At 37.4% G+C, this 27,452-nt stretch overlaps 1 pseudogene; it reads right to left on the bottom strand.

Moving 5' to 3' along the window:
• Positions 1–6,336: 6,336 nt before the first annotated feature.
• Positions 6,337–27,452, bottom strand: part of LOC103773553 — a 21,807-nt pseudogene continuing 691 nt past the window's right edge.

Here is a 27,452-nt window from a genome sequence, read left to right as displayed (position 1 = left end):
ATTGGGAATGAAATCAGGCCAAAAAGAAACAGCCCAAAGATGCTAACAGAAAAACAAAATGGCACAGGCCTGTCTAGAACAAGTGACCAGAAATCATTTCTGTTCCTGGGTGTATCATCAAATTGCTTTGTAATCACAACCTTTCTGCACAGCAGCTTCTCCATCTGCAAAAAGGTGGTATATCCTTTGAACATTTACTGGGTACTTTGAGGTATGTTGATGCTACATAAATGTGAAATATGAGTATAGTGAACGCTGCAGTAGGAGTTGACATTTTTTCAAATCACATCATAAGTGTCACAAGCATAGGGATAACTGTGCCACCTATGCTCAGTATAGCTTTGCTCCTCATGCAGTTTACTAAACTGTTAAGTCCAAGGGAAATATTCAGATATTGGATTACAGCATTAATTAAATTTCACTATCAAAAGCTGCAAAAACTTTATTACAAAAAAAACCCCAACCCAACAGTAATTTATATTACAATGCATTGAATATGGTAACCTCCCAAACCCTTAAAGATATAGTAATTAGTCTTTTATGTTACTTTCTATAGTTATTCTGTTCCCTTTAGAGTTCATATTTATATTTTCATACATACTATGCCAATAATATTTTAATGGATTTATTCATACATATGTTGTACACGTGTATAGAAAGTCCTGAAAATAGATTTTCTGTTTATCACTTTCTAATCAATCCTAACAATGAAGCAGAGTTATAAAAGTATTGAGAATAGCTTTTCTTGGCAGTGACATCAAATTTATAATATCAATGAATGTACTTGTAAACAAAGCAACAAACCCCTATGTACTAAGTCTAACCTTCTTCTATTCCAAACTTAAAAAAAAAGTAGTTCCAAAAAATAGGTGATGGGAGTATGGACACTCCTCAGCGTCTCTTTCTTCTCTGTTTCTCTGATATATTCTCTCCCAGTAAAACTCTCCCATTCACTCTGAATACTTTTCTCTGTCTCGAAGTCTTCTGTGTCTCTAATTCACCTTCTTTTTTTTTGAATGCAAAGACAGCTATTTCCTTTTTATTCCTAGGTTATTAGAACTCTGTACTCTCTATGGCTCCCTCACTTCTCCCCTTCTCCCAGCAAAATTAAGCTTACATGCCATACTGGTGTTGATACTCTAACACTAGTATTAGCCTGAAATATTTAGTTCAGTACCTATAATTCAGACTGTTTCTATTTTAAAACAATGACAACAGACTCACTTCTAGTTTTAGACAATGCATCTTTTATGGTACTTGCCAAAGGAAGCTGATTAGGAAGGAAAAAGCACCAGTCAGTTATTGTCAGGTCCTAGCTTTGGAGTTTCTGAGTGCATCAATTCATACCATTTGAAGTTAGTCAGAATTGTTCTTGAGGACTCAAATTATTATCATTATGTTAGAAGACTGCTACCAATCAATCACTGAGGTAAAGTCAGTACTTTAAAAGACAGGCTGGTGGAGCATTTAACTCACACATGACCTGTTCTGTGGATGTTGCAGCAAGGAATGGTACTAGCTAAATCGGGGGGGGGGAGAAAGACACACCAAAAACCCCCAAAAAAAACTTACAGTAAAACGAAATCACTATTTACTTAATATTAGAAATTAGTATTGGAGTAAATATCTCTTCGTTTTTGGACAGACATTAAGTAGAAGGCTAAGCGATACTAAAAATTTAATCGGTTTTGGGTGTGATTGGCGTGTATCCTCGTTCTGAAAGATAGTCTAGGATAGCAAAAAGAGAACTGTTTGATTTATGGCAGGTTCAAAAAACAGCCAAGAAGTAGTTTCTAATCAATTATCATTGTTTCCTGGTTATATCTATGCACAGAGGTTGCTTCTTCTAACATATATATCCACTCTGTTTCCAGGAATAGGTAGGGTGCTAGTACTTAAAAACCAGCCAAACAAATAAAACTTGAAGAAAATTGGTGGCCTGATGGTCAAAAAATAAATTAATAAAATCTCTCACAGAGTCAGTAAGTCTCTTCTTAGAAAAAGGCAGAAATACCACACTTTAGGTTTTCAAGCTAAGTTATCCGCGACACATGTATAGGCATTTTGACAGTGGATAAATATTGTGACAATGCTGCTTTTTCACAGAGATGACCCTTTGGAAAATGACCAACATCAACAGCACATGCAGGGCAAGTTCCCATATCATCACCTCAAGCATTTTCTTGCTTGCAGTCCTGGCGAAGAACTCTGTGCAGCCAGGTTGCTTTGTCCTCTTTCTGACAGAGATTCCACTCCCAAAGCTGACACTGAGCTGTGTGGCTCTAAGCCTTTGACTGAAGAGCAGCAGCATGTGGGTGTTATCCCAGTCTCCTTTAGAACTGTGTTTCATTAGAAGAGCTAATAAGAGGAAACATGCGTTGTTGGTATTCAGCATTCCCTCATTTGAGAAGAATATAATTCACATTGGACAGAGAAGCACATTGCCTTTGTCAAACAAGCCAACTATATTTCACTTATAAAGAAAAAAAAAAAAGGGATTTGAATACTATCCCATCTCAATGAAGCTGGCTAGTAATGAAGCTTAGGTCCACAAAAGAGTAATTCTCTTGTTAGGAATAAAAGGGGATTGAGAAACAGTGCAAACAGCACTTGCAATGCTGGGCTCACAATCTTCGTAGCAGGAACATGGAAGAAAAGAAAGGATTTAAAGAATATTGGAAAAACAAAAACAAAACAAAACAAAAAAAAAAGAAATAAAGAAACAAACAAAAAGCCCCACCCAAACCACATGAAACTGAGCATTGTCTACAGCACAGTGATAACCAGTTGAAAATACACAGCTACTGAACTCTGGTGACTATTAATTTTGTCCAGAAATAGGGAGCAAGCAACATAAGTAAATTAAATTGAAGCAAATGGATGCATGTTATAAATAGGGCAATTTGTCCAAAAGGCTCTTGGAAAACATTAATGAAGATTTTCTGCAGGGTAAGCTAGTATAATTGTGATGCACTGTATATTGATTATACAAAAGAAGAAATCTGAGCTAAGACTTCATGCTGATAATAACTCGTCAAGAAGGGCTAAATGTTGTTTCTTGGACTATTTATATTGGCAATTGAAGTAGTGCTGCCATTTTTTATGCTTCTTTTCTTATTTTTCATTATGAATTTGGGACAACAGATAGATATCATCTGTAAATATCATCTGTGTTGCTGGTTCATTTTCCAAACAAAGTTGTATGTCATTGTCAAGATACAGCCTTTTTAGCAGGAGAGAGAAACTTAAGCTGTTTAAAGCCATCAGAACTTCAATGGTAAATTAAAATTATACTCCTTCATGGTCTAAAAATATCTATTCAAAGCAAGAGAAAAAAAACAGTATTTGGGGTGATAAAGTTATAAAACAGAGTTTAGCATTAATCTCTTTGAAGTACTATTATCTTTTGTTTGTAAAGCTGCATTGCTCTTAGAATAAAGAAGCCCGTAATCAGTGGAAGAATTTCAATCTCTAAACTGGTTAACGACCATTGCATCTGCTCTCAATCAAGGTGTAAGACATACACGTTTATCCCATCTAGATGTTTAAGTGACAGAATGCAATGTCAGGTCACTTAAACTAAAATTTGCCAGTGAGTCACCAAAATTGCCAGATGATAGTCGTTGTGCCTTAGTGAAGTACCAGGAGGTAACATACTGGTCTAACAAGAAAACATTGTGTCTTCAAGGAAATAAAATAAATTTTATTATAATGAATATATATAGCCAACCTATGATTTCAACAAGGAGGAAGCAGGGTTATTCTCAGAGAAATCAAAATCTATCTGACTTTCTGGGGCACTTCAAAGTGAAAACTGGTTTTAAAATGAAGACATTTCACTAAGATGAAGTATTGCAATGATGAAGACTCTCTGGCAGGAAGGATCGAAGAGATCAACTTGTCAGGGCAGAATTGCATCTGGATCTGAATGAGATGTCTTCTGATCTAACAGGAAGACCATGTAGCTTAATCAAATTTCCTCTTTTACTTTCTCACTCACCCTACAAAAGTGTTGAAAACTTATGCACTTGGTAACTGTGTCACTGCAGTAAGAGCTCTAAGTAAGAGATTAAGATGTGTTGTATCTTAATCTAGGGTAGGCGTTGCTTAAATTAACAGTAAAGACTTCCTTACCAAAAACAGTGGTAAATCCATAAACCCAGTATAGAATATCTTAAATACCCATTCTGCACCACATTCCTTCATTTCCTTCAAAGGCTGCAGCATAGTCATAGTTCAATACAGGGTTCAGAGGACTAACTAATATTACAGTCTTCAAGAAGGTGTTTTCTAGTAAAAAATAACACCCAGGAAGTCTCTCTTTAGCATACAATGAGAGGTCAGAATGAAAACATGAGCTGCAAGTGCTTCCAGGGCATATATGATCTGTGCTCCAATATCTCTGAATCTGTTTACCTGAGGTGCTGGCAGAGGTAAACACAATGAAGTTCTGCTGCTTTTCCAAATCTATGGCACACATTCTACATGCACCCATCAGAAACTTTTTGCAAACTATTGTTTGGTCCAGGTTGAAGAGAGAGCTCCATATATGACATGAATAGCAGTGTCTAGTATGACAAATGAAACTGCTTCTTTTCTGTTGACACAAATAAGATGGGGTAGATTCCTCAGTGAATTAATGAGAAATGCTCACCTGTGACTAGTCTAGTCAGTCAGTTGTTAGGTACACTGTATGTGACTTTTTTAGCTTAAAATAGAAGCTCTTAAGCATCGATGTGTACTCTGAAGGTTCAGCTCAGATAAATACCAAATTCTAGGTATCCTTCAGAGCAACCCTGTTGCTTCTTCTCTGGACACTGCTGTTGAATAATTACCAGGAAGAGAAAAATCTAAGGTCATTCAGTAAGGACAAATTAATATTTTTAGTTCTGAATCTTGAATTTAATAGCTGCTTCATTATTCACATTTTATTGAAGAGGTTCTATGTCATTCAGTCGTAACAAGGCTTTTAATAAAGCACTAGTTTAGAAGTTAACATTTATACAACTTGAACAGAGTTCAGTGGCTGGATATAAACACCTGCAAGTCAAATTTGAAGAAAAAAGGATGTATGCTAATACAAATAAGCTATGGAAAAGCAACAGACTTTATGATGAAGTTGGTTGACAACATCAGAAGAAAACACAATGAAGATTACTTTGTTACCAGCTAGACCCTAAGACAATTTCAGCAAAAGTAATGAGCAATGGCAGAAAGCTCCATCTTGTTTGTTACATGCAATTAAAGCACAAGCTCCAAGTTCAGCATTTGAAGTACAATAGAATTCTAACTATTTTGGAAATGAGCTTGGAGATTTTCCTATAACGAACATGGTACAGAAGGAATTGAGCAGAGTTGTGGAAGAATCGGAAAAGAATGGAAAACCAACATTAAACAGATCATGAAGCTAGTAAGAACAGAGAAGTTGCACATGGAGGGAGGAACATGACAGGATGTCATTTAATTGATCTAAGTTACAATAAAAGTGAGCAGTCATAGCATAAACCAAAAATGTGGGAGCCAAACAAACAGATAATGAGTACAGGGAAATACATCTGAGTTTTGCTGATGAAAATACTCTAAACTGAGCAGTACTGCAACACGGGAAGATAGAACTCCAAAAAAAAAAAAAAAAAGTATCTTTCCAGACTAAAAATATAGCCTTTAACCTCCATTCTCTTCATCCATTAGAACTTTTAGAGGATGATAAACTATTACTTTCATGATAATTCTTTATGTAGAAACCAGATGATCCATACGTACTGAGTGATTATAGCAGAAAGGATATAACTCGTCACAAGGGAGACAGCTACTCTGAATTTTCATTATATAAGCAGAGAACTTGTTCCTTATTTTGCTCAGTTTGTACCTTTAAAAAGAATGGATCAGGAGTCCTACACAGATGCTGGTCCAAGTACAGAGTGCAGCGGTAGCTTCTGGAAGGGAAGAATTATTTTTAAAGATATGAAGGAAAATATTTGGAAACTAATAAGTTACATGGAGTGACATGACTTCATTCTGCACTCCTAAAAAGATTTAGAGTGTGTACTCTGCTTTTACTCTGAACATTACTCATCTATAAGAAACTGAAATACAAGTCTTCTTGTACAAATCGTGTCCTGATTACTGAAAATCGAGCCCACATTAAGAGGTGCAGCAGTTTAGGACACAGTGATTCCTCCCCCTGAAGATGAGGTCCATAGCCAAGATACTTCAGTACAGCATGCTTAGGCTTATGAATGCAACAGGACATGCAGAGGAAGCATATGACTGACATGAGAAAAAAGAGATACATTATGCTGGTGAAGGCTGTCTGGCAGAGAGGATTACCTTTACCTCCTTGTTCATTGTCATTTTGTCCACCTTTTATTGTCCTCACAGTTGCTGTTGCTATATCCACTTTCATGGAGCTCAGTGAAGCTTTTTTGGCTGTCATTTTCAAAACCACCGTGCCATCCACCACTGAGTGAGTTTATACAAGGTTTTTACAAGGTGGCTGGCAGCTGAGCTCCAGAGAGGAAGGGGCCATTAATGAGGTTACTGCATTGAGTTGGGCCTGGTTAACAGCTGTGTAGCCTTCTGTGAAAGACCTGGTGGACTTCAAGGTGAGGCATGTCTCAGACAGCAGCTTGTCCCATGAGAGAATAATGTCCATGTTGGTGCTTTTGTCATGTGTACTTGTCTCCACTGGTAAAAGGATGAGGTCCAGCTGTCAATATTGTCCTCTGCATCTGGGGTTGAGGAAGCAAAAAGGAAGCAGTTCAAATCCTCACAACAGGTTTCATAGATCTTCTGTGTTTCAGTCTGAAGGCATCACTCCAACTGCAGGTATGTCTGCAGGAGGAAAAGGGAGAGGACCAAGAGAGAAAACACTGTTAGAGAGATTACAGCATAGCTCCCACCTAGGGCAGGAAAACAAAGTGGTCCAGAGCCAGCGCTCATGCACTGGGAGGGGGACATAACCAGGACAGCTGACCCAAACTGACCAAAGGGATATTCCGTACTATATGAAGTCTGCTCATCTATAAAGCTAGTAAAAAGTGACACACACACACGACACCACTCCTTTGTTTATCCTTGTCAAAAAATATAAATTGAAGAATATGAACTGGTTACTAGTGAGAAAATGGTTTGATAAGTCAAGTAAGGAAAACACTATAAAAAAAATTCTCTACCCACAGACCAGAGGCATGAGAGGTGATGTAGCAATGTGTTAAGATAGATAGTGCTTTCTTGATTATAGAACTCAAACATGTCATTAACGTCTCTGTTTGGAGACATCTGAGTTCCAAGAAAAATCATAAAGCCCTGTCCCCTGCAAGAGTTTTTAGTATGATCACTAAAAAAAGATCTCTGGTAAGCCAATAATATTTACCTGAATTTCTCTGAAAACCAACCTCAAGACCCCTAGTCACCTAGACTCCAAGATTTCACTAATATACAGATGATTTCTTCCATCAACTGCAAAACACCTTCATGCCATTGTCCACTAATACCTTGTAATTTTGTGCTACATATCCTGTCCAGAATACTTCAAATAACAAGACCAATATTCATAGCATAAGTTCAAGGATATCATTATTATAATCATCTTTAGCAACAACTTTACTTTCAATAATGAATATGACCTCTAGATAACAGGCATAAAACTAGGCCACCTTGGACAGATTTTAAATAGTTCAATTATCATGTCTATATGATGCCTAAAATATAAATCTGATTTATCCGGCAGTTTAGAAATCTGTCCTGTCCTACCACCTTCTAAAACACAACCAATGACCTTTTTTCAAAGTTTTTGTAATACCACAATATAATAAATAAGTGACAATTTGTGAACTGCAACATGCAGAAAACTCAAAGCTCACCTATTTCTTACCCTTATAAAGCCAGCAACCATCTTCTTCAAGCCAAAAGAAGCTATAATGCACAGTCAGCAACTCAGATCACACCACATTTCCTCTAAAGGAAATACAGGAGGTACACACCTTCACAATCTATAAAAGCTCATACCTAGTAGGAACATTCCACCAGAATTAGAACTTAGATGTTCAAATGTAAACTTTGAACACTGTTAGAATTTATCTAAACACAAGAAGGACCCCATATCCTTACACTACTGCAACTCCCCCAGGTGCACACCAGAATCTGTGGTGGAAAATGAATTATTCCAACAGCCTTCTCAGTAAATTTATCTTTTGAAACTAGATCTCCAGAGTCTGATGTGCACTGAATGAATCCAGGTTGTGCCTCAAGTCATAATTTATGATTGCCAAAGACCTCCACAACCACCACAAAAATACTACCTGCAGCAGAACCGTTAAAGTCCTCAGATTCTTTATTTTCATTTCTTGAAGGATATTATGTTTCATCCAGTGTATTCAGTACCTTTACCGAAGTGATGTGTGTGGAAATAAACAACCATTATGCACCAGAATAAATTCATACAGACAATCAATAAAGGATGGAATCAACCAGCTACCAGTAGGAGAAAAAGTTTTATGAGAAAATAATTTTTTTATCATCTCAGTCTAGATCTGGAGAAAATATCTTACAGATATGAACTTTGGAAGTAGGTTCATAATTTTATGAAACAGCAAAAATCACAGATTCAGTAGGAACACTGGTTCAAGGGCATAAGTAAGCACACACCCTCCCCTCACACACACATGCATGCACAATGTGCAGCTAACCTATATTTTAGCTGACTCTCTGGCAGGTAACTATCTTATCTCCCCCACTACCATGTTAAGATTCCCTTTTCTTTCTTTTCTCTCTGTCTTGGTGATATAATACCTAATTAAATCTAAACCAGTTTGTTCTTAAATTTTCTTTACCTAATTAAATCTGAACCAGTTTGTACTTAAGTTTTCTTTACCTTTCAGGTGTACTTTTTCTGCTTCAGACCTGAAAGGCCTGAATGCTCAAATGCTTGGTTTGCTGCATATAATGTACTATCTACTTACAGATTTTGCCTGGTGAGAACAACATCTTTCCTCTCTAAAAACTTTTCAAATTAAAGTTATCTTTATCAAAACTGAGGACCAAATCTCTTATAACTGTCATATGATGGGTGTCTGAGTATACTGTTACCCATTCTTTACCTGATCTGTCTCAGTATCTCATTCCCTGTTTGATGGTAGAAGTGTGCTGAACAATGGCTGGTGAGCCACCCCCATAAAGCTCCTGAAATAAAAAAGGGATTATTGTTATTATTTAAGCTGACTTCCTGCTAACAGATGGCATAGTGCATTGCCTTCTCATTTTTGCAAAACAAGATGCTTTTGTTTGAGTTACAGTATATTTTTAGGCACCTTTCTTGTGACGGCTTAGGTCTATTACATCTAACTACAGCTACTTAAAAATTTGGCACATAATCTAAATTAGTCATGTAGGGTCCCCTCTGGGTTCTGTGGCTCTATGTCCACTGGTATTACAGACTTCTCTAGAAGATGATTCATCCCATTTTGAAATAAGTATTTAAGAGAGGTGAGACAGATTGCTCCCACAAGCTTGAGAAGTTACCACCTCCCTTGGTATCTTGTCTGAGTCATTGGTTACAGCCTCACATTACAAATATTTCACCGTATTGCTGATCTGAATAGTCTAGTGTCAAACTTCAACCTTTATGTCAGCCCTTTGCCAGCTTATTTTTTAAATTTTATTGGGAAGATATTTCTATGTAATATGCTAATAATAAAATTGTTTTCCTTTTATTAGACTCCAAAGCTTTGTTGTGCTCAGGTAGATTAGTGGTCTCATTTAGGTTCCTGGAAATTCAAAGTTTTAAAATCACTTTCAAGCTGAGTTCATACATTCAATAAAGCAATTCATTTTCTTCATTAAGAATATTGACCAGATGGATATATTAATGAATTAATCCTTTTAAAGCCTTTAGAAACCTTTGTATAATCTTAAGTAAATTGCAACTTGGAAAAAAAAAGAAAAAAAAAAAGAAAAAAAAAAGAAAAAAGTGCTAGTCCCTTTATTAAATAATAGCTTTGTTCTGGCTGTTTTCCAGTCCTTGTAGACCTTATTCAATCAACGAGAGTTTGTCTAACTTTTTAAATGGTACTCCATCCTGCTTGGAAGTATGTTGTGAGGTCCTTATCAATTAGCTGCTTATAATATTTTGAGCAATCATTCCTGATCTACTCTGTAGACTTATGGCTTCCTTATGCCGTAAAAGTGATATTGGCAAATATCCATTTTACTCATCTGTTGGAATACAGGTAGAATAATTGATTGACACTTGATATGGGTCACATTTTTTATTATCATTCTCAATACATGAACTGCATAAGGCATTGAACGAAATACTTTTCTACCGTAGGGAAAAATTTATATTTTATTAAAGCTATTGACTTAAACTAACCCATTCTAATAATGACTGCCCTCCTAAACATAGAAGACCAAGAAATAGTCTCACTCTAGGAGTCTCTACATCTGCACAGTTTTATATACAGGTTAAACAGGAAAAGTAATCAATTTTTTTCAACAGAAGTCATGATTTGCACCCATTTAAAACTTTGGCTCTACACTGGAAATTTAGGACAAGTTACTTTGCATGCTGTAAGAAATCCTGATACACATTGTTCATCCATTATTAGTTTGTTATTCTCCCTTGAGATTTTATGTTCCTTTCACCTTTTTTGTCTATTTTTTTTCTTTAAAGATCTGATGGAAAAAAAATAAAGCCATGAGACAAGATCTGCCACAGGCGGACCAAAATACCTGGGCTCAGCATTTTGACATACCAGTTTAGCAGGTCAAAGTGTTCTTTCTATGCTTCCTTCCTTGTATTTTGCACAAAAATGAATTCTACAATTTTATAGTCAATGTCTGAAAAATACATAGCAAGGACCTATATATGTTTGTGTACAGAATGTTTCATTAAAATTGATGGGATTAGATGATAACAACTAATGTGAGTGTTACATATTTAGTATTTAACTGTTTATCTGTGTGCCATCTGTATCTCTCCCTTTAGCTACAAAATCAACAGCAGAATATTTTTTGGCTGGTAACTTTCCAGTTAAAGGTATTTCACTGAAGCACTATGCTGCCAAGCCCGCAGGTTTACACAGCTTAAACCATCTCTGTTCTTTCCTGCTTCTCACTCTTAGCCACAGGCTTAATTCACTTAACTTGAGGGCATTGCTCCTACTCTTCTTCATAAGATCAAGTTCAAGTATACAGTCAAGACCTTTCTTTTTCTTTACTTCCTTTCTTTGAATACAGCATAGGCACAAAATTTTGGGGTGATATGGAGTAACTGCAAAGAATGAACTGAACTGAAGAGCAGAAGAAATTTTTCCTTCTATAATCTATTAGGAAGGTATACAGATTTTTTTCTTTTGCTATTCCTTCATGCTTCTCCCCCACTACATGGAATAAAGTACACATAGGACCAGTAAATAAGGTAGTTTTGAAAAAAATTTTGTATTGTAGCTGCCTTTTGACTCTGTACATGAAAACTTCTGAGCACTTCTTTTTTCTAAATAAGAAAAAAAACACCTCATTATAACTTGCACACTGGATTGTAACATCTATGCAAGCTTACAGCTAGACTTAAAGAACACTCTTTAATAGGTAATAATTGCATTACTATACAATATTATGAAGTGATTTTAGTGGTGGTGACATGTGGAGAGCTTAGCCACAGAGTGGCTAACAGCAAAGGGACATGATAAAGTGCAGCTGGTTGAAGTTTAGTAAAACAAACTCCAGGTCAAGATAACCTGGGGTGCAACTATTGTAGGATAATGGGATGAGTAAAAGGAACTGGAACACTAAGATAAAGAACTGCTAACCGCAAGGCTAAACACAAAAGATAAACATAAAAGAGGTTGACATGTAATCTGTAACCAATGATGAGCTTCGCTTTTGCAATATGTACGAGCTAATTTAAATATGTATGAGCTAATTAAGAACGATATAAAAGATGCCTTCTGATTTTCAATAAACGAGGCTTTCCGGTCATCATAGGATGGTGTCTGTCTCCCGCTTATTCTCCGTCAGTGACAAAAAGTGGTGATTATTTTGACGTAAACTGGTTGAGACGTCTTAAGGGCTAATGATAACAATGGGACTGATTTAGTTTCATTCTTTGCCTTGAATTCCATATCCATTCAAATATTTACCTTGTTCCTATGATTATCCATCAAAACAGGAAAAAGTAGAGTTGAATTACCACTACAAGCTACCTCCCATAAAAGTCATGCTAAAAGAGTGTGGTGCAGGAAGCCTACAGCAGCACTTAGGATTAGTTGTCTCTGGATGTTATACCTGATGCTGAGGGCTATTTTGGTCCTTGCAGTTATGTGTATTCCAGTCAACACATAAGGAAACATATAGCTAGGCTTGAATACCTTTGCTACAGAATGAGTCCCAGTAAAGTAATGGTACAGCTGATGCTTGTCCAAACTGATACAGTAGCATGGCATCTCTAATAGTTGCAAAAATAAGTGGGAACTAGACAGCTCATGTCTCCCTTGCCCTCAGGAATTTAACTGCTTCCTTTAACTTAGTGGCTCCCAGTTCTTGCTGGTACAGGGTAGGTGGTTGTCTGTGGAGGGCTCCATCAGTAATTGACTAACAAAGTAATTTCCCTTAAGACAACAACATCCAACCAATGTCACAGCATATGCAGATATTCAGCAGAAAACCTCTAACTTAGGACAGTCTTTGCCTATGGGAGTTGCTTGCCATTGAGAGTGAACCAAAGAAACAATGGGACCATGCTACTTCAGACTCAAATGTGGCAACAGCTCCAATACCCTGGACCATAACAGCAGAGCTTCAGAAGAGCTTGAAGGTCAGATACAGAATTTTTCTACACATCTGGGTCAAACATCTGATTGCTATGGTAGCCTGTTCTATTCAGTGGCAGTTTCTCTGTTTTATTAATGTCCAAGCCATTCTTCTCATGTGCAGAGTTAGTCCATGTAGATACTTAATGTGTTGTTGCATTTATATATTAACTCAGGTGTACTCTCAGGCTTAACAAAACATGGAGCAGAGCAGTGTGAAGGAAGACAAGAGTTCTTGACATAAATCTGAACACACATTTGAAACTGCAGCTGTACTCACTACTCACAGCCTACTTGCTGTCCCTTGGATAAGATTCAGCATGTCTTCGTGACTGGCTAATTCAGGACACAGTGTAGCAAATAAATCTAGAGATCTTTATGATCTCCTGTTAGATTTTGTCCCAAAATGAATGAGAAGTAATTTCAAGGTCAGATTCAGCAGAAAGATGGCATAAGAAATTATTCTTATGCCTCTGAGCTACTGTCTCCTGGAGCAGCTCTAGTACCTTATTTCTCTGATAAATCTAAATTTGTGTGTCCTCTTGCGAAAGTGTTTTTGTCACTATATCATCTTTTTTTAGCAGATTAATAACCCAGGTAGTGACAGTTTAACTGTATAACCTTGTATTATTTCATGCTATTTACAGTGAAGTATTTTCTTCATTGTTGTAACTTTTCACATCTCTCCAGTTGTGTGCTGGGGGTTCATTTACATTTCACTGATAGCCTTTGAGTTAGGGCTAGCCAGCATTCACTGGGATCTACTAGATATTTTTACTCAGCTCAGTTGTTACAGAAGTCTTCTGGGTATTTTTATCACCATATTTTGGCCACCAACTGGATTTAACTTCATCCACCTCCACTCTTTAGAGGCCTGGCCATCCAGTCAATTTTTTATCCAGCAAAGTATACACCCATCCAAGTCATGAGCAGTCAGTTTCTCCAAAAAAATCCTACAGGAAATAATGTCAAAAGCTTTACTAGAGCCCAGGTAACAAACATCCACAGCCTTTCCCTCATCCACTAAGCAGGTGACCTTGTCATAGAAGGAGATCATGGTAGTCAAGCAGGACCTGCCTTTCATAAGCCCATGCTGACTGGGCCTGATCGCCTGGCTGTCCTGTGCATGCCATACTGTGGCATTCAAGATGACCTGCTCCATGACCTTCCCTGGCACCAAGACCAGACAGTCAGGCCTGTAGTTCTCTTCTGCTGACCACTTGCCTGACTAAGGATGTTGTCACCAACAGGCAAACCAGCAGCAAAAGTTCTCCCGCTGCTCTTAAATCATAGACCAACCATCCAACATGCCAGACCACTGGAGGGAGGAATAAGTCAATACATTCACTCACAGCATAGGGTGTGCAGAAGGGAGAGAGCTGACTCCAAAACCATGCCATGGGAGATGGAAGGGCCCAGGTGATCAGTCCAATCATCTTGTTCCACTATCCTGAGAACTCCACTTGCTATGAAAAACCAGGGAGCCCTTTCAATAACCAGAACACCACATGCACTTGTAGGCACCCAACTGCACCTTAAGCAGAGTCAGCTCTTATAGAGGTGGCTTCTTGTCTTGCCTCCAAGTTAATGTGCAAAGCAGAGGCACTTGGTGGTGATCTCCTCATCACTTCCTACCCAAGGCTGGCCAGACCCTGGGTGAAAACCAGTCAGGAGGGTCCTGCTTATGGGCATCATCCAAATGCGAACTCTTGTTCAGGGCTGGGGGTCTAACCCCAGCACTTCAAATTCCCAGATCCTCCTCTCAGCCCTTCTGGTTGACTAACCTCACATTGGCTAACCTCCAGTCCACTGGGACCTCCTTAGTTAGCTAGGGCTGATGATAAATGGTGGAAAGTGACTGAGTGAGCACTTCTGCCAGCCCTCTCAGTACCCTTGGATGAATACCATCCAGCCCAATAGACCTGTGTGTGTCTAAGTGGTATAGCAGGTCGCTAATCATTTCCCCATGGATTATGAGGGCTTCATTCTGCTCCCCATCCCTGTTTTCCATCTCAGAGAGTTGGGTACCCAGAAGACAAGTCTCTTCTGGGAGGCCAAGAGGTTTTACTGTTAAAGGCTGAGACAAAGAAGGCATTCAGTACCTTAGCCTTTTCCTCATCCTCTATCACTATGTTTTCCCCTGTGTCCAGCAAGTATCTGCTGGCTCTTCCTGTTTCTTCCCTCATCATTCCCTGTGACTGGAGGGATAGTGGAGAACACTGCTTATGCTTCTGATATCTTAACCTGTCATCCCAAGGCCTTGAAGTCTCTCTTGACTTCCCTTGGACTTCTTGTAACTTCATTGCTGCCTACGTGAAAAAATCAGTAATGAATATTAATATTAGGGTTGTGCCAGTGTAGGGAGCTTTCTCTTCACATCTTTGACTCTGGCCTTAGGGAGGTAGCAGACTTCTCTAAGAAGTGGGTTCAATCTGCATATTGGGCCTTCTGTTCCCTTCAGAAGGGCATCTCCTATGACAATGGTCAGTCTTTTTTCCTTCATGGGAAGCAGTTTTGATGCCCAGAGTAGGCCAGCTTAACTTCATCAACCCCTCCAAGCTAGATGAATCAACAACTTGCAGAGCATCCTGCCTATTATGCAACAACACCTGGGAAGGTGGGGCCGTCACAGAGGAGGTGTACTTGCTGCAGCAGGCAGAAACTTGTTGCCTTTGCTTCTTGTCTTGAGTCATTGTGTTCAGAGAGGTGGAGAGGGGTTAGGCAATCCTCCATGTCGTGTATCTTTGCCTATTGGTGTGTTTGGCCTCCCAAACGAAGTGGAAGCTCTTCTGTCAGGGACAGAGAGCAGTGCTGAAATGATAATTAGTGCTAGTTTAGCTCTAATTTTCTGTTTTCTGAAGAAGCATAATCCTGCTATTTCTTTCAATTTTGCTGACGCTGCATCAAGACTATCTTTTGCATTGCTGCAATGGCTACTTGTTTTAACATTACAAGTCTGGGTTGTTATTACACACTCTAAAGTATATCCCAGTACTTGTGTATCTAAGAACACCCACATTAGCCTGTCTTGTCCCCATGCATCCAGAGGAACAACTGAAGAAAGGTGTATAGCTTGCATGAAAAAGAGCAAGGGATGGTAAGTAATAGTCAAGTGGGTAAGTATATTTATACTGAACACATTCAACTCAAATATCTGCATAATTAACACTGATGTGACTAAAATAAGAAGCAGTAAATAAACACAAGATCACTGGTAGGTCTCACTGCGAAAAGGGAGCTCTAGCTTTATTTATTCCATGAGTATAAATAAATAGAAGCCATTTAAAGCCAGAATCTAGAATAATGGATCAAGGTGCAGATTTTAATTATCAGCCGTGGGCCTATTCCTTTAATTAGGCTTCCCTTCGTATTCAGTTCATATACCAGGTCTGCTGATGGCAGAGAAAGGCTGATGCAAGTTTAGGAAAAAAAAAAAAAAGAGAAAAAAAAAAAAAAAAAAGATGAATACCATGGAATGAGGAATGAGCTAACCAGGCACTAAATATCTTGCCTTGCTTTCATCTGCTAAATGTCCAAAGGGACCTTTTTTTTCATGCCATGTGGGAAGAGTATCTGAGGATACTTAAAGTCTGCCTCAGGACAAAGCATGTCCTAAGGTCAGATGAGAGACACCTACTGAAGCCACCCTATTGTAATAAAATCATATTCTGTGCTTTATTTGTGGAACTGAATCACTTCAAAGGTGATTGAAGGATATGGGCAAAGAAAGAATTACACTAATGAACGCCTGTGTAACAGAGACATTAATAAGAATTTTAGTCCCTTCCTGATTACAAGATAAGAAGAAAAAGATTTGAAATAAACTGCGCACATGAAAAGGAATATCTGACATTGTTGTCTAATAATGTGATCAAAGGAAAAATTAGCAGAGGTGAGCAAAACTCAAAGGCTTTGTACAGCCTGCCTGCTTTTGACTGCAGTCTCCTGCCTTCCTACTTTCAGATGGAAAGCAGGTGGAAGGGAAATAATTGATAAATTTGGTTTTGAAGCATTTATTTAACAATGACCAACAGTTCCAGTTTAATTAAACACATGTAAAGTAGGAGCAAAGAGACTTGGATTTTTTGTTTGTACTTCTTACCAAGTGAGCGTAATAAGTTTTGCATGTGTGCATCTGTATATGTTGACATTAAAGTCCAATAAAGTAATGAAAGTAAAACTACAATAGAAGTTAGTTATGTTTTAAGCAAAAAAGTGCAACTTTGTCTTGACATTCTTTAGAAGAGGAGGTAGGAGAATGAGTAATAACTTTTGTTGCTTGGGGTGTTTGCAGTGACATGCTGTTTGTTATAACAATGACAACAGGCAAAGCAGGAAGTAAAATTCCCAGACCTCTTTAGGAGTTAGCATCTTTGAGAGATTTACTGGAGTTTATTTGTCTGCATTCAAATTGCATTTTAGACTGATCCATCCTATCTACCACTAATAAATTACACCACTTGTACTTTAGTTATATTAGCTAAATAGGCAAAGACCTACTGTAACTTTCCTTTTTTTTCTTAAATAATTTCATAAATATATTAGTAGGAAAAAATAGAGATATACTGGTAACATAAATCACTTCTCATGTACTGATATAGAGCTTGGAAATGACGAGTTGCAGGTAGAGCCTCACCCAAGTTTGACAGTGAGCAAAGAAAAACAAAACCAAAAACAAACAAACAAAAAAATGAAGCCATTGAAGTGACTGATAAGCCCAAGAGGACTTAGAGGACTTTGTAACCAAGCCTTCATGGCTTTGGGATGGGACTGGAGTGCTGAGTGTACTGCAGTTTGTAATATTTTTCGTATTTAAAGATAGCTCTTTAGATTAACTGAACACCTGCCTTTAAGATACTGAAAAGTAGCTCCTTTTTGAAATGTCAAGATAATTGGTTATTGGCACAAAACAAACAATAATTCTCACTATAACTTCCTATTGCTAAGCTACCACTCATTAACTACATGCAGATGTATTTGTGCTCAGTGAATCATTAGTCTTCATCAGCATACAAAGGGAAAAAGCATCTCTTGCCTCTCACCTGCCACAAAAAAGGCACACGGTATTTGCCTGCTGTGCCAGTCAGTACATGAATTTTACTTCTCTTTTATTTTTTTATTATTTTTTTTAAAAGCTTTAGATGAGGTGAGTGAATGATTCTTCTATGTAAAAGGAAACTTGCTCTGTGACAGTAATATTTCATTTCTCATATTGGCTGGTACAATTTTGGGAAAAGTTTAAAAATCTGCAGTTCAGCAAAAACAATCTAAAACACACACACACACACACTCACAAAAAAAAAAAAAAAAAGTAAAAAAAGCTGTAACTCATTGGAAGACTATTCCCCCTTCTGTGTAATTGCCAGTTTTCAGATGTTTGTTGCACACGCCTCAGCTTGGTAACTTTCCCCAGCAACAAGTTTAATGCTTATTTCCTGCTGTCTTTTGTAAAGGCAAATCTTTCTACAGGGCAAAGTGCAACCTACTAGTCAGCTTAATCTCTTCTACTTTCACCTGCTTCTTTGCTGATCCAAGCTTCTGTGACTGAAAATATGGCCTCATTATTGTGTAGTCTTCAGATAAAATATTTCCCTCTGTTTTAGGATTCTTCAGTGGGAAAACATAATAATGATGTCATAACAAGACTCTATGGATTTGCTTAAAATTTTAAGGTGATAAATTGCAGGAGCACGTCCCACTTCAGGTTATTAGATCTGTTGACCTTAACGTCTTCTTATGATGGTTTCCTGTTTCTATTTAACTATGATTTTTGTCCTGAAGAAAAGAGATATTATATATGCCACTGCGTGTGTTGAATGTTTCCTTGGTGCCATTCTGTGGTATTTGCAGCCCTCTTTGACATTATCAAATGGACTGACATTTCAAATATTTGCAGTGCTCAGCGGGTACTAATTCAGTGAAGGTGAACCATGGGTTGCTCACATGGTGGCACAGCAAGTGATGTGTGTCTATTTAATCACAGCTGCCAAAATGAGATCAAAAGGCACTGTGTTGTTAAACCCTTAAAGCTGCTGTCACAGCAGAGAGATCAGGAGGGGCCCAGCACAGGAAGCAGAGTAAAGAAGAAACTTGGGCTGGCTATTATTGCAATTCCACTGTCATCTGTGTCTCAGTCTGCTTGAAGTGAAGATGACTGAAAAAGGACATTCAGGAAAGGAGCTGCACAGATGAATTGCACCTGGACAAAACTCTCTCCTGTGTAGATTTGTCCAGTGCCAGGAGGATCAAGAGACACTTTAAATGAATTTGTGTGATATGTTCTTCCCTAAATAAATGATGATTTTAACCTCACTTTCAATATTATTTAATTTTATTAGTTTTCCCTCTCAAACAGTACTTGTTCAGCTTTAGGCTAGTATTCTGCATCGTGCCGAGTTTTTCTGCAACCCCGGAGTTCAACCACAGTGATACTTGACTTGGACAGAGATCTTCCAGTCAATTTTCCATTATCTGCTGGGTACCTTCCTTTTCTAGCCAGGAGAGGGCAATAGCATTCACCAGCTTCGGTGCAAGAGTAGGAGAGGGCTTAGAATAGGTGGAGTAGAGGATGGCAGAGAGGGTGAGGATAGAATTGGTAATGCAATAAGAGTTGCAGATAGACTGCTTCTCTACTTTAACTACTCTCTAGTGATTCGTATTTTTAGAAGCATTAAGTCTGTCATCTTTTCTAAAGATTATACTTTAAATTGGCATTGTTTTTTTTAATATTTAGTTTCTAGTTAGTCTCTGTTTATGATGTTTATTGATAATATGGATCTTGAGTTTTCAGACAGGAACTTCTGCAGACCTTTTTGTGCGGCTCCTTCTTGCCTTTCCCACTTCCATTCCCTGGGTCTTGCTGCCTCATCCACAAAAAGCGATAGTTCGAGAATTTAAGTCTCTCTCATGAGCTAACAAAGCCCACTGTTTTGTCAGTGGATTCACTGGTTCAGGAGCACTTTCTTCACACTGAAGTCACTTCTTCCCAAAGGACACAGAAATAAATACGTCAGGAAGAAAAGAAGTCAAATCAGCAAACCTTGAGATTGCTCATTTTGCAACAATGGGAATACTTTCTGCTCTATCTGTCTTAAATGCCAACTGTTCTGCAGTAACCCAAAACTATTCACTATACATAAAGTAAAACCAAATAAAATTCTATAGCCTGTGTGGAATAGCACTATGGCCTACAAAGCAAGCTGAATACTAGCTAGATTTTTGTTCTTTTAAAAGATACTATTATTTTACTCCTGCTCCAGTGAGAAATGCTGTAAATGCCATTTTTCTCACTCTTACTCAGAATTAAGCTCACTCACAAGGATCCATAAGTATCACTCCTTCCATCATTATGCCTATGTTTAAAGAGAAAAGCCACCTATTCCCAGTAGGAAAACTTATTATTTAAATGCAGAAGGATAATTGTAACATTATTCCTGGCTTTTATGCTTGATAACAAATAATAATGTTAATTTTAAAACTGAAAGAGCTCTCTCTCTCACTAATTGTTAAACCATGAAAAGAAAAAAGGTTTAATATTACATTCAAACTCTTATTTTTCTTTCTGAAATTGTTACTCTGAGTAATGTCTCAGCTATAATTTACTTTATTTTATGACAGAGAATAGATTCCTAAATTTATAAAATTCTTAAGGAAATTCTCTTCTCCTTTACAGCATCACAGTTTGGGATTCTGTTGACTTGACTAAAATCACTCATGCTGTGTGAAAGCACACTTAAAAGTAGAATATAATTCTGAAACTGTCTTCCACTGTCTGTATGACAATAACAATTTGGATATTCTATAGAAATTTTAAACACTTTATTTTAAACATGTTATTTCTGTCCATCACTGTCTTTTATTTTTTATAACATTTTCATTATATAATTTTTATTTAGGATAAATTTTTTTAGGCATCATCAGACTGAATATGACAAGTTCACCCTTTTTACCCCCTAAATAATTGTTTTATTATTTTCGTAAACAAAGAAAAGTAAAGACAGGAAAACACAGATATATCTACTCAAAATGTTTTCTGCAGAATGACTGATCTGGAGCTGTCTAGAAACAAATACTTCAGTCTTGCTGTTGGGGAGCTGGACGGCATTAAATGTATTAAAAATGTGTATCAAAATACTGGAAACAGAGTGAGAGATATCAACAAATACTCGTTTGTTTGTTTGTTTTCTGATAATAAAATTAGAGTTTATATCTGAGCAAGATCAAACATCACACAATGAAATACCATTCTAAACAACAACAACAACAACAACAGAGTTAATCTTTCACAAATGTTTAGGCCATGAGGCAGATAAAAATAAAGGTGAACTTCAGCACCTTAAGAAGCAGAATTCAGTGTGTGCCTGTATGCCTAGGTCTATCCTGCCAGTCTGAGGCTCATTTAACCATAAAACACATATGCAGATTCAGTTCTAACAGTTTTCTGTGGTAAATTGACACTTCCATGCCTGAAAAGGATGTATAAACATCTTCTGATCACTTTCAGGCTTTCCAAAAGTATGAATATGGATTCCATTCAAATTTCAATGAAAGACTGAACTGGTCCTTATTTTTATGGGACTATTCACCTACACGTAACTTACTTTTCTATTAGTAATTACATGAAAAGAAAACTTAGTTTCACACAATATGTAGCCCAATAATGTTTAAGAATTCCATGTGCACATCACTGCTGCTCTGATGTATTCAGACCTGGCATTCTCAAGTGTATTCAGATCCATTATATTTAAAAGATGTTATGTCAACATGTGAAAGCATGGATAAGACTCTCCTTGATATGTGATCTAGTTAGGGTCTTTATTCTACAAAAAAAATAAGCATGTTTCTCCAAAAGGAATTTTACCTTTTCTGTAAGACAGCAGGACACCTGACTCTGTTAGCTGCTGTTAACATCCTGGAAGCTATCAGGTAACAACAGCACTGCAGGAAGGCTTTTGGTAAGTGTGTTGTGAAGACAGAAATTTTATCAAGAGCATTCACCTATATGGCTACTTCAGGGAAAAGTAAAGAAAGTCACCTGAAGGCCAGATTAAAATTCAGATCTGTTTTCTCATTTCCACCACACACCTGAATCCTCCCTCCTTTATTTCATGGAATGAATTACCACTGACCTGTATGTTTCTTCCTCTGTCATAAGCAGATGCAGGTGATAAAAAGAGATATGCACATTCACTTTGAGTCTGCAGAAGTTTCCCATTCAGAGCACTCCCTTCCAAATCTGAAGAAACATTTTCATGCCCCATGGAGATGAGAAAATAAATCACACCACTAGCTTTAGTAGATTTCTGCTGGGCCTGAGGAAGAAACAAGCTCTCTGTGAGGAAAGATCTCTCTGTGGTTTAAACAAATGTACCAACGCTTAGCCTGCTGTGGTGCAGTCATATGATTATGTTGCTGCCTGTCTGTATAATGAGTACTGAGCTGGATAACACTTGCATATGAACTTGCAAAGTATGCAGATTATAATAAGGTGAAGTCAAACCAACAAAATACCAAACATAAGCCCCCCAGTTGCCAAGCATAAAAGCCCCAGTGTTAGGATCTCCAGATGAGAAACTGGGACTGACAAACACATTAAGTGCTAAAGTATCTGTGATAGCTCTTAGTTCCACTTAAATATTTAGTTAAGACTCTGTTACTGCTTCAAGCTGTTATCTTGGGTGCTGCTTATTTAATATACTACCACACGTTAATAGTTATGTTAGAGCCAGCAAACAGAAGCTCCACTCGATAATTTAACACAGAGCCCTTCACTGAATTGCATTACCTCAAATGATCATGTTCCTTTATCTTTACTGGAGCGAGTAAGGATAATGATACAGAGAATGAGGTAAGGTTTTCTATTTATCTAAACCCAAACCACCTTGCTCTTAAGATCAAATACTGAAGACAAAACCTGACACTGAAACTCCTTTGACTTATGACTGCACATGGGTTATTTGGCTCAGTACAACAGTCTCTGCATGATATTTTATGACCCGTGTTACACAGAAGGTCAGAAGAGATGATCTAATAGTCCCTTCTGGCTTTAAAATCTTAGAATCAGAATCTAAACCAAACTGCAATGGAGCTATTTCTCTGTGTGTGTGTGTATAAACTAAATGTCCAATATGTTAACAGGTTCTGAGCCCATGAGGGTTCAGAAATTCTCATTTCATTCTTCACACCAGTGGCAACCCCTTTACGCCAAGCGTGGCCTCACTGGGTTTTTGTACCTCCCTTTCTCCCCAGCCGTCCTTTCTCGTGACTCAGGTTTGCTCTGCCCTCAGCTGTGAGGCGGGAGCAGCTGTCAGGCTGAGCGCTCTGGTTGAGAACCGCTGTGGTTGGGGGTTCCCTGCTTCCGCCGTGACAGGCAACACATGAAACTTTGAAGAACTTTTTTTTTTTTTTTTTTTTTTTAATTAATTGTAAACAACTTATTTATCACCTACCCTTACTCAGAATGCTGAATTCAGAGATTTGGAGTTATCCAATGCAAAGTGTTTTCTGTCCTTTTCTGATCATTCCAGTTGACAATTATATCAAGGCAAACTCTGCTGAAGGCCAGATCATACCATGAAACATCCAGCACCATTTTGGAGAGGAAAACAGAACGTTTCATGCAGAACCATACCCTGTGTGTTTTCCTGCCCTGGTAATGCTCAAGAAGTTTACAGTGCTTTTACTCTTTTATATTTTTCATAGAAAATTATCTCACAAAGAACTTGTTTACTTCAAGTCTCTGGTGTTTTCTGTTTCGTATTCCTGGAAAATAGCACTGCACAGGTAACTAACTACTTTATTATTTTTCATCATTTCCTCTGGGATATTTTTGCATCTTTTTAGTCTCCAATGACAAACATCATCTCTCTGTGTGTAATATTCATTGTAGAAATAAATGAAGCATGTGTTGTCGCACCTGAGAGCAACTGAAAATAACTGAAATGAGCTGTAAACTCTTGTTACTCCCATTAAAGTTTATTTTTCATAAGAAACATTACTGGGGAACTTGATGTCAATCCTCTTGGTTCCTCTTGTTATGGGCTGGCACAAGACTGGTGCACAAAACAGCAGAACAGAACACAACACAAATAGAAGTTGTTGGTGTTTTTGCATAACTAAGGGCAAGCTCATAAAGGGACAGGAATCAGAGAGAAGCTGAGGAGCAGGTATTGCTTAGATCTGTACATGGGAGGAGACTGAGCCCTCCACTCCTTGTCTTTGCAGCAGTTGCATTATGAATTAATAAAGAGACACTTCCATAAATATGCACATGAGGTATTTTTCATCAATAATTCACAAAGCCATCAATCAAACAGCTGCACATTCAACACAGGAAATTAAGGTTAGACCTGTTTTGCTGGTTTTTTTGAGTTACAGCTGGAGGCACGAGGTGGAAGGGTAGGAGAAGAGGAGAAAAAATTTTTACTTGAAAAGGGGTGGAGTGAAATGAGACATTCCCACACCTTTAGAAAATAACTTAGAACGAGTGTTTGAAATAAAAGTTTTTTGACAAGTTGGGGAGAAGGGGAATGGGAAAGCAAGACACAATGCAAGTGATGTCTTACACAGTTTGTCATATAGTACCTCTTTGAGATAATGTAGTGATCAATGGTGGAAAGCTACTTTGATCCTCTGATAGCAAGAATGCGTTGTACTAGCTGCACCTTGAACAACTTCTGAGAATGCAGAAGATCATTAATTTCTTTTTAACAAAGACTACATCAAGCATCTTTTTTGTTCTAATTATTTTCTTTATTTGTTGAAGTTAACTAAAAAAAAAAAAAGTGAGGAAAAAAGCCCAACACAATCCAAACATGTTCTCTAAAAATTCTGGTTACATGAGTAAATTTATGGATCAAATAATCCACAAGTTTAAAAAACAGGATAAAATATTATTAAGCTTATGAATCTTCCTGTGAAACAGTGGTCCATTGAAAGATGAAAGCTTATTTGAATTAATATATTGTACAACTTGTACATATAATAAATGCCTTCCTCATTAAGATCTGCCTCCACACTCTTCTCATTTCCCAGGGAATCAGATTAATAAAGGATGTAGAGGAGTTTAAAAAAATGTCATCTTCATCTTTTTCTGCCTTTGAACATTTCACCCTTCTTTTTCATGCCATCACTATCTGCGTTTATTCTGTAGTACTTAAGTTGCAGGATGCAAAATCACATATCATAACACATTGTGTATTGTTTTGCTAACTGGTACTTGCTGTGATTAGAGGCTAAATGACAGTACATATCACAATATAAGGGCTAAAATTCTGGTAATGTCAGTGTCATGATTTAACCTCAGCCGGTAACTAAACACCATGCAGCTGCTCACACACTGGGCACCCACCCCAGGGTGGGATGGGAAGGAAAATCAGGAGAAAAAGGCAAAACGCTGTGGGTTCAGATAAGGACAGTTTAATAAAACAACACAAAGAGAGAAGAAGCAACAGTAATAATGATATTGCTAATGAAATATATAAAATGAGTGATATAAACTGCAACACTTTACCAGCAGTCAGTGTTCAGATTGCCCTGCTCCAGCCACAGGCTGGACTGGAATCAGGACCTCTTTTCCCATGCCAGCTCTCCTGCTATATAGCAGGCAGTTTGGTACCAAGTATCCCATTGGCTGGGTCATCTGTTTATTTCAGCTGTGGTCCCTCCCAGATGTGTGTGAACATTAACCCTATTCTAACCTAACACAGGACAGTCAATTGAGGCTCTACTTCATGTAAAGTACTGAAAGTTGTCTGTCAAGTGAAGGAATATGGATTTAGAGTAAAATAATGTAAAGCATGAAAAAAAAAAAAAAATGTTTTCAAGTCTATTTCAAAGTCTGATTTGTAACAGTACAGCTTAGAGTTTTGAATGTATTTGGCTTTGAAGCTTCTACCCAGCACAGATTTCTAATTACCAAGGTAATTAACCATTGAAGCAAGCTGCCTATTGAAACAGGAGTCTTTTGAGGTTTAAAATATTTTAGAGACTTTCAACACAAACTTTATAAAACTTGTACTTTGGACTTATTAAACTCTGTTCAGTGTAAATACATCTGATTGAAATTCAGAGGTAGAACTTAAAGCAAGGTGGATGATCTCACATTCTTCCCTGACGTTCAAAATTTGAGTTTTCAATAACATTGTATTAAATTTTAACAGGTACTTGCACTTGAAAAATTTCTGGGAGAAAATACTAGTTTGAATAGAAATTGTCTGCCTACTCTTACTGTTGTTATGATGATAGTGAAGAAATTATAGATATGCAATTATTTTATCTGACAAATAATTACATACCTGTTTTGGGCAAGTAAGCTTCTGGATGACTTAAAGAATTATACATTGTAAGGAAGGCTGACTGAAGTTCACTAAAGAAGCGCTTGTTAATACTGATGAAACTAATTCTAAATTTGCTCGTTCTATTAATTATTCCTTTAAAATTACCTACATTCTAGGGGTATATGTAAGGACTATGAAGCTTCTGAGTGCATTCTGAAAAAAAAAAAATGGGCTTTTTTAAAATAGAACATTTATGTGTGTTAAATTGTAAGGAGAAATATGACATAAAGCATTTTCCTTCATTTGAGATAAATATTATAGCTCAAATGTTTTTATTAAATCTCTTTTCTACCTATGCATCTAAGAACACCTTTTTGCTCTTTGTTCTACAGCATAACTATAAACAGATTAAAAAAAAAACCACAAAAGTATTTGACTCCTTCAGCAAATAGTTCCACTGCTTCCCTGTGCTGTGGCTTTGTTGCCTAACCTATTCTTTATGCTCCCAGCTTGAAGTAAGCAACAAAAACTTACTTCAAGTTTTGTTTCACAAGAAAAGTGAGAATGTGAGCGCTCTGCTACTGCTTCAGTTTCTGTTTCTATGGAAATGGACCTGGGAAACACAAAAAGCAAAGCAAGTACTTTTTTGAATGTAAAATCCTGCTTTGATTTCTTCAATATTATTTTCCAAACAAAGACAAGCAGCTGGCATTAGGACTCCCTGCCCACTGAGGGTGGAGAAGTGAAAGTGACATTTCCTTTGTAAAACATTACAATAAATAAGCAAATTAAATCAGCCTCACATTGAAAATAAAACTGCAGGAAAAAAAAAAAAAAGTTCTTATGTTGTTTCATTTGACCTATTGCACTCTACAACTACCTGAAAGGAGGCTGTAGTGAGGTGGGTGTTGGTCTCTTCTCCCAAGTAACCAGAGATAGAATGAGGGGAAATAGGCTTAAGTTTCACCAGAGAAGGTTTAGTTTGCATATTAAGAAGAATTTCTTTACTGAAAGAGTGATGAGGTATTGGAACAGGCTGCCTAAGGAGGTGGTGGAGTTACCGTCACTGGATGTATTCAAAAAACTGTGTGGACATGGCACTTCGGGACATGGTTTGGTGCTCATGGTAGTGTTTGTTGATGGTTGGACTTGATGACCTTAGAGGTCTTTTCCAAACTTAATGATTCTATGATTTCATTATTTGATATGGGCGTGATATGGGTGAAGATGAGATATAAGTTAGCTCATGAGACCAGTTCTGCTGTCTTTTATGATTGTTACAGTGAGAACCATAATAAAAAATTCTGTATGCATATCAGGTCATTGCTGTTTTTCTCATGTTCATGTCAAAAATTATGTTCTTTAG

The sequence above is a fragment of the Merops nubicus genome, unplaced genomic scaffold, assembly GCF_000691845.1.
Source record: "Merops nubicus isolate BGI_N331 unplaced genomic scaffold, ASM69184v1 scaffold3425, whole genome shotgun sequence".
Taxonomy (NCBI): Eukaryota; Metazoa; Chordata; class Aves; order Coraciiformes; family Meropidae; genus Merops; species Merops nubicus.
The sequence above is the reverse complement of the archived record's forward strand: the minus strand, read 5'-3'. Positions and strand labels throughout refer to the sequence as shown.